The sequence below is a fragment of the Amphiura filiformis genome, chromosome 9, assembly GCF_039555335.1.
Source record: "Amphiura filiformis chromosome 9, Afil_fr2py, whole genome shotgun sequence".
NCBI lineage: Eukaryota > Metazoa > Echinodermata > Ophiuroidea > Amphilepidida > Amphiuridae > Amphiura > Amphiura filiformis.
This window is the reverse complement of record NC_092636.1, coordinates 69,999,029-70,007,838: the sequence shown is the minus strand read 5'-3', so window position 1 is coordinate 70,007,838 and position 8,810 is coordinate 69,999,029.

Sequence of the window (8,810 nt, the reverse complement as noted above, 5' to 3'; positions counted from 1 at the left end):
ATTTGAGCTATTAACAGCCGTAGCACTTAAATAAAGGCTTCAGTGCTGTACTGAAAGTAAATCTGGTTTGAAACCTTAACTGTTTTATTCTATTCATTATTTTATCACTGCATTTTATTGTTTTTACTTCTTTATTTTGCTTAAGTAGAGTGCTTAAGTGTTAGTTTCAATATACCCATTTCATTTATTATTTTCAAAACAATACTCAAAATAGATGAAAGTCAGATCCCAAAGTGATTCAATTCAATAAACAATGCACTAAATTGGAGTGCTAAGGAAATAATTAGGTCAAATATCGACAAATGTCATAAAAGATTGAAAAATATAAATACACTTCACTTTGTTCAACTTGTAATAGGTGAAAGTGGTTTCGTTTTTGTGCAGCATGTGGCAATGCTTACACTAGCGTAAATTCACAAAAGCACATGTCAGTAATGAGACACGAAAAGCGCACTTTACGTGGGTGCAGCCTGTGCCTAACTACATGTACGCCAATCTCTATCAAACCATGGTATTATGAGTCTCATCAGCAGAATTAGAGAAGGAGAACCGGGACTCCCTATACCGCCACGTACAATCTCGCCGTCTGCTATGGGGAGAAAATTGGGGGTATTCGGGTCCTTGCCGACGGTGCGCGGAGACGAACGAAAACAATTCTGCAACTCGCGTGTAGGTCGCATCAAGTGCGTCTCTCAAATGCGCCCTTCATCCATATTGCGCTTGCCTGACAACAAATGCCTCGATCGAGTCCCGATTCTCTGTCTCTAATTCTGTGGTCTCATCTATTGCGAGCTGAACGAAGTATATAATAACCCAGAGTAGGGTAGCTGAATAAATCCATTATGCATTTAGTAAAACATTATGCTGCTAAACCAAATGCAGCCCAGATTTGATTCTTTTTAAATGACATAACGGGTTGCATCTTTTCAAATTGTACCATAAATGCTCTCATTATAAACAAAATACAAATTAATTATTAATTCATTGTTTTAAGCATCACACTGGTAGCATGATCCTTCATTATTACATCATGGATTTTGCACATGACCAGATAACTGATTTGTCCTGCATGTCAGTCTGCATCATAAGGAAACTGAACACTTATACGCCATCACAGAGGAATTGATTGGTGTTATACAGAATATTGTTTTTGATTACTGAGCTTACTACTTGCCACATTCTATTAATTCTTTGAGCTGACAGCTGTTCCAAAGGAGATGTTAAATTGGGCTATTCCAGTTGAAATCTACACTCCCCCTGCGGAAGATTGTGGAAATATCTTCCACAGAGGGAGCATGTTTTTGAAATGTAATTGGTCAAGGTTAATCATTTTGATATGATTACTCCTCCTGTATTTATGGTTTTACCTGTAACTTCCACAACTGGTGTATTTCAAATGGAAGTTACCTAATTGTCCATTGTATTCAAAACTTATACTCCCTCTGTGGAAGAGCTAAATCTTCCACAGGGGTAGTTTGGATGGAATAGCCCAATATTATATTTTCCTAATATGAATTGTTACTTCTACCATTTGAAATTTCTGGCATCTGGTAGCCCCCTTGATTAGTGCATTTCTCCTTTACAACTAAGCTGTTTGCAAGTTTATTTGGAAACCCCATGCTTAGATACATCTCCATTATGTAAAGTTTAGCCTACATCTTGCCAGTATTTCAAATGCCAGTTTCAATCAAATTAAATCATTTCATTCAACAGTGTGATATCTTACTCAATTACAACCAATCGACATATCTATGCAAGTCAAAATAAGTTAATTATTTTAATCACCCTGATCATCGTCTGGCAAGAGCACTAACATGTACTGATTATATTTATTAAATTGATATGCGATAGTAGTTTTGAATCCCAAGTTATATTAGGTTACATTCCAGTTTAAATCCACACACCCCTATGATAGACAAAGACATCACCTTAATCTTCCAAATGGGGTGTAGATTACAAACAAGTCACTATTCAGGTACACCCCATTTACAATTCACATTCCCTGTGTGGAAGATTAAGGTCATGTCGTCCATTGGGGGTGTATGTATTTCAACAGGAATAGCCCATACACTGAGGTAGCCAGGTGCCAGCATATAGAACTAAACCCCTGATATACAATATCTTGTCTTCCCTACCTACATTGTCAGCTCAGTTCCTCTAGAGCCATCCACTTGTAAATATAGTGTTACCTATTCAGATCTTGCAAAAAGACAAACCTAAATTTCTGTCAAGCTTACAAGAAGATCACTTGTGCGATATTGTACATTTGATAAATAAAATCTCTGATAAATCTGAATCTACATTATGTTACATCACACCTTTGCTTATCACCAGCCAGTCAGCCAGCAGGTAGTTCACCTATACAACATAGGCTATGCTATTCTACAAATTCATGAATGATAGAATTACAAAAGATATATTGCTGATTGCAAAAGTCCACTCTCACTATGCATGCAGGGAAAAAGGCTCAAAGAAGCTGTTACGGGTGACGAAATTGATAGATTTTGAGCCCTTTTCTATTGCATCAGCAATATAACTTGTGAACCACTTATACTGTATCAACATGATTGGTACCATAAGTTCTCTCATCACACTCCAGCTCTCATCGAGGTCCCATCACACTTGTTGAAACACACCATGTTTTATGTGTGAAAAAAACCAGGTCACATGATGCTGTGTGACTCATTCAATGAACAAGGTGCCAATATTTCATGAATCAATTAGCCAATCAGAACCTCATTTCTGTTACATCCACAAAAACATTTGAAGGAATTCTGGTGTAAAAGATTGTTATTTTCATACGCAGAAGATCAACATGAATCATTTAAAGGTGTTCATATCAAGTGGATATTATGTTGCATTTGGATGTGGAACTCTTGTCTATAAACACTGGTATCAATCATTTTGATACAGATAGTATAAGCATCTAAAATAAATAGATCAATTTTAAAATCATTTCTCCATATTTAAACATTTTTACAAAACAATACACAAAGATGTAGCTAAATTAAACAATCAACATTATGTGAAACCATGAATGGGTCAAAAACATTCTATTATTGTGAGGAGATGTATTTATAGGGTTGATGAGACCAATCCACCTTGTCTTATCTCGCATGATATGGTCCACTGCTTTTCCTGTGAAACTTTGAAAATAATGTTTGACAAGGTGTTTGATGACAAAATATCCTGCAACTTGGAAGAAAATTGCCCTGTCCACCACAGAATATCACAATTATGTTACCTTGTATCAGCTACAAAATAAATCAAAATTCCTTCTTATAAATTACCTATTTCCACAACTGTTGCATAAATATGCAAATGATAACTGGTTATTTTCTTGTAACATATATTGTAGAAAAGTTGCAATAATGGTTATAAAATTGGCAAAAAAATCTAAATGCATAAAAAAAGAAATTGTATAAATGTGGAAAATATACATCATCCTTCATGTACAATCTCATTCTCATGTTGGAGCTAGAGACTTAAAAATCTTGAGGTTTACTACTTTTGCACACAAAACATTAAAATAATCTTATTATTTATGACTTGTTCTGCAAGGGAAGAAAATAACAAACAATATTTTCATAAATAAAATTATTTCGAGTCTTCGACATTCAAGACTGCTCTTCTACGCTACACATTGTTAGAGACACATATTTGTAATGTACTCAATAAAACAGTGACAAGATCAACAGGAATGAGTCTATTGTCGCTAATATTGTTTGAATTATTGATAAAAACAGATGATAAATTAGGGTTTACTTTGTTTTTCAGTTTGGAGAATCATTCAAACTTTGTAACTGGAAGTCCAATTTTAATGGCACTTGTTGGCCCACACATTAGCATTTGTTAAGTGTGAATGAATAATGAACAAAAATCAAAATTGAAAATGTCAACATTTAGACCCATTCCTCTTCATCTTGTCGCATACTGTATAATAGGATATTTTCGCTGGGTTAATTGTTTTCTCGATTTTATCAATTCTGAACAGTTTAGTTGGTGTTTAATTCACATTTCCAAATATACCGTAAACGTTTGCCTAATGGCGCTATGGGCTCCCTTGACATAACTGGAATTTCAGACACAAACTAAAAGTGCCCTCCTACAAAAATTCCACCAGTAAATAAGGGCACATACCCTTAATTCTTGTTGGAATTTTTAGAGGAGGGAGCTCTCTATTTGTACATGAAATTGTCCCCAAGGCAAATGAGCCCATGTGCGAAATTAGGCAAATGCTTACGGTATTCACATTAAAAGGAGTCTCCGGCAATCACAACATTATGTCTTATTATGTTAGAAAAATAATTATCAAACACCAATCACATGGTTTTATTTAAAACAAAGTCATATTAACCATAAAAACGAATAAAAAACGGCCATCTCTCAACAAGCGATATTCAAAATTCCCGCCCCCAAATTGTCTAGAGCAATGACGTCCTAATAATTCAATGAAGCCTGACGACAAATGAGCGCAAATAACCATGATGTCATTGCTCTAGAAAATGTCGGCGCGGGAATTTTGAATATCGCGTGTTGATAGATTGCTGTTTTTATGGTTAATATGAGTTTGTAACATATAAGACATAATGTTGTGATTGCCGGACACTTCCTTTAAATACTATGTGTAATCAATATTTTCGCGGAGTTAAAAATTCGTAGCTGCCTATTCAGCCACAAAAATCAAACCCCTGCAAAATTTCCCGCTATACAGTATTTTTCACATTGGGCTATTCCAGTTGAAATCCATACACCCCATATAGAAGACATAATCTTAACCAACCACAAAGCGCATGTAAAGCGCATTGCTCAATTTTGAAATGCGCTATATTAAGCGTCGTTTGTATGTATGTATGTATGTAAAGGGGGTGTTGATTTCAAATTCAAGCAACCCAGTTTGAAATTCTCACTCCCTGAGTGACAAATCAAGGTTATGTCTTCCATAGCTGGTGTAAGGATTTCAACTGGACTAGCCCATTTAAGTAGTTATTAGTTTTGACAGGGTGATTTATTTACCATGAAAATATATTTGACACAAAAATAAAAATGATTCCATAAACTTCTTTAAGTGACCCATTCACTATATGCTATAAAAAACCAGGAAATAATAAATACAATAAATAACTCAAGATATATAATATATACGGTACATCTGAAATAATCTTAACATCAATAAATAAATGTGCTTATAATCAAATAAAATATCTAAATAAATAGCATCACAAAAAATGCCAAAAAACACCTGTAATAATATATACGATCAACATAAAAGGGGCTCATTTCTCTTCACACAACACAATTGACATCAATTCAATGTGTCTCAATTTGTGCATTTTTATCAGCATTATTAATCGAATAATTATAATTTGTTTTACATATACTTGAGAGAGATTAAAAGAGTTAAAAGCATTTACAAGAAGGCAAAATGGAATTCTTAAACTTCTATTGATAATATACAATATATACAACTACTTGTAGCACACACATACATATTGGTAGCGAATACCAACGATACAATTACACATGGACATTAAATATTGAGAATTTGAGAAAGATTCAAGAAGAAATTGGGCTTTAGATGTTTACATGCTATGCTATGCCACGGAGCTATGTATGTGTTCTGGTGAAGTCAAAGATACACCAACATCCATTCATAGAAATTGTTTGCTTGTTATGGAGTTATGGAGGGTCTAATACCACCATTGACCTTATGCAAAGTATAATGATCTTTTTCCAAAAATTATGAAATAAAGGAATATGATCGCACATCAATTTCACAGTTGGTTAGTTGCTAGGAAAGCAAAAAAACACAAAATTAATGTAGTGCGAAAATGTACACCTCTATGAATTTATCCAAGAAATGTGTAGCACATATTCTTCAACACAGATTATAATGAAGTTGGTTTGAGCCCCACCAGTAACAACACACTCATCTATTGACAAAAATCTAACACAATCACAATTATCATTGAAGGTCAAAATAGTTACTTGAATAGATGAATCCAAAGTTAGCATGCTTAGAATAGCAAATGACATACTTTTATTATTCTTAGTACACGCAGTAAAGAGTAAAAGTTAATGCAAATGCTTTCTTATTTAAAACATTTTCCCAGCATCATCCAGGACAATCAAATGCTATTAAATTAGCACACTTCAGTAGTACATAATCAAATTATATGCTCTTCATTTTTCCCACAGAAATCGATAAAGGAGAATACTGATTCTCTTTACCACTTTACATAATAGGCCTGTCAGCCAGGGAGGAAAATTAGATATTAGAGCAATATTAGGGCCTCACAACAACTTGTGTGTGCTTGTGTTATTCCTTCAACGCAATCAGTGCATCTTACCATGAAGCCTGTTCAATTGTGCCTCGTCTATGAGCAAGCAGCAAAAAGTTCCTAATACCACATATTTTCCTCCAAGCAATATGACCATGACTCAATATTCTCCTTAATATATCTCTGTTTTATCCTCATAGCTTTTAACAAGTTTTCATAAAAACCTTCACTCAAAATCTTTCAAAGAATCACAAATCTCAATTTTGGTTTACAATCATAAATCCTTAATTGGTATACCAACATCTTATATCAATACTTAACAAAAGGCAACCGTTGATGTATGAACTTATTCATAGTGTTTCTAATATCCATCACTCTACACATAAGATCAAAATACTTATGTCAATTCAGTTTATATACAATGTACAACAGTTACATAATATTTCTTGCATAAAACTTATTAATTACCACAGATGAAAAGAAATCATTATTTTTGTCCCCTGTTCTTCAATACATTCATCCCCATCTTTCATCCCCTGTCAGACTGCTCAACCAAATCATGTACCACATCGGCCTTCACTTTGCTATCAATACCACAGCTTGGGCCAATCACATCAAGTCTTATAGAGACTTGCTGATCAATCAAGTTCCCTATTACTACAGCCTGTCTCGTCTCAAGTTGAGAGCTGTTATGCTGGTTTCATACTTTCCTGCCGCTTGCCGCTTTGGAAGATGATTTTGATTCACTGCGCAGTCGCACCAGAAACGCTAGCAATGACCAGCGACAAGCCGATATATCGATCACTCCACCACTTTGCCCAAGAGGCAGCACCGCTGGGAGTTGAATTCAAGTCAACTCGGAGCGGTGCCTCTCTGACGTATGAGAACAAAATACCAATTTTAGAGCGGTGCCGAGTGGCAACAGTGGCTTTCAGAGTCATGCCGCTGCCACTCCGCGGTGTGCCGCTCCGCTTGCAGACAAGTGCACATGGTATGATGAAGCGAGAAAGTATGAATGCATGTGTATACAACCTGCAGAATTAGAACTACCACTGAGAAATGCAACATGACATTACTCTCACCTTGAGTTGAGACACACTATAATATATAAACCTTTGTAAATCCATAAACCCGTCTTTGCTTCAGGCCAGTACAAATCAAACTTGCCACCTCTTTTTTTGGCATTCTGCATGTAAAAGTGATTTCAAATTCATCATCAGTAATTTATACACAATAGCATTATACCTTAAATACAATGGGAAAATAAAGGGAAACTTACAGGCTATTAGCACAAGAGACGTTCTACACACTATCTGAATTGTAAGAACTATGAAAGATCAATGTAGAAATATATAGGCAAAAAAGTGAAGCAATAATTTCAGATTATGAATATGTAGTTAGTAAGTATTTACAAAGCAAGGTGAAAAAGATCATGATATACATGAATATAGGTAGAATATATGAAACATGCAAGCAAGAATAGCAAGAAATAGTGAATCAAATAAACAATGCTGCCGGGTTTTCCAAACTCACTTTGCTAAAAACATTCCTCAATTTCATTTTGATGTCACTTTGCCATATGTACATAATGAAGAGCTTGTTCATATTATATGGCACTTTGCCTTAATAGTATGTGCATAATAAAGAATTGCTCACATTATATGGCAAGATCAAATGCCATTGGCCCCAAAATCAAGTTCATCTTTTTATTTCATATTTCTAGCCCCATTAGTAACAGGCTACAAAATGCTGAAAATTGCACCAAAATGGGTTTTGGTTCTACAGATATGAAAATTTTCATGGTGTGAACTATTTTTGTGTGAACTACTAAATAGTAAAGAACCATAGCTCCTTATGGGGTCATATCACAAATTAATTTGAGTGTGGAACTACTCATTTCCTTGACCATGTTACATGATTTCTAGTATCCAGCAATAAATTATCAATAATTGATACAGATCATTTTTATTTGTGTTTGACATAAAGTATCTCCAGTCATTCGTGGTTTGGGCCACTATTCTTGCTTGCAAAGGGCTATTGCAGTTTAAATCCATACATGACCTTAATCTCCCACATAGGGAGTGTGAATTTCAAATGGGTTACCTGAATGGGTGATTCCATTTGAAATTCACATTCCCTGTGGAAGATTAAGGTCATGTCTTCCATAGGGAGTGTATGGATTTAAACTGGCGTAGCCCAGTGAGATGGCACAAAACCCCGCCTGCCCATAAAATGAACACTTCTGCAAACTTCTTGTTCTCTACTCACAACTGTCAATCAATTCACAGCAAAATGACAGCAATATTTTAACAGCTGAATATATACACATTGTCACTTCTTACAGCAAGAGAGTCAAAATGTTTGCTCCATATGTATCATAATAAGTGCACAAGAGATTGCACAGTTAACATGTCATGTACCCACCACCATAGAGCTGTATATAGTAAGGTTACTATATACAGCTCTATGCCCACTGCACAGGCCTTGTGATAGCTACTATGGTATTGGACAATTTCCAACTATCCCAAA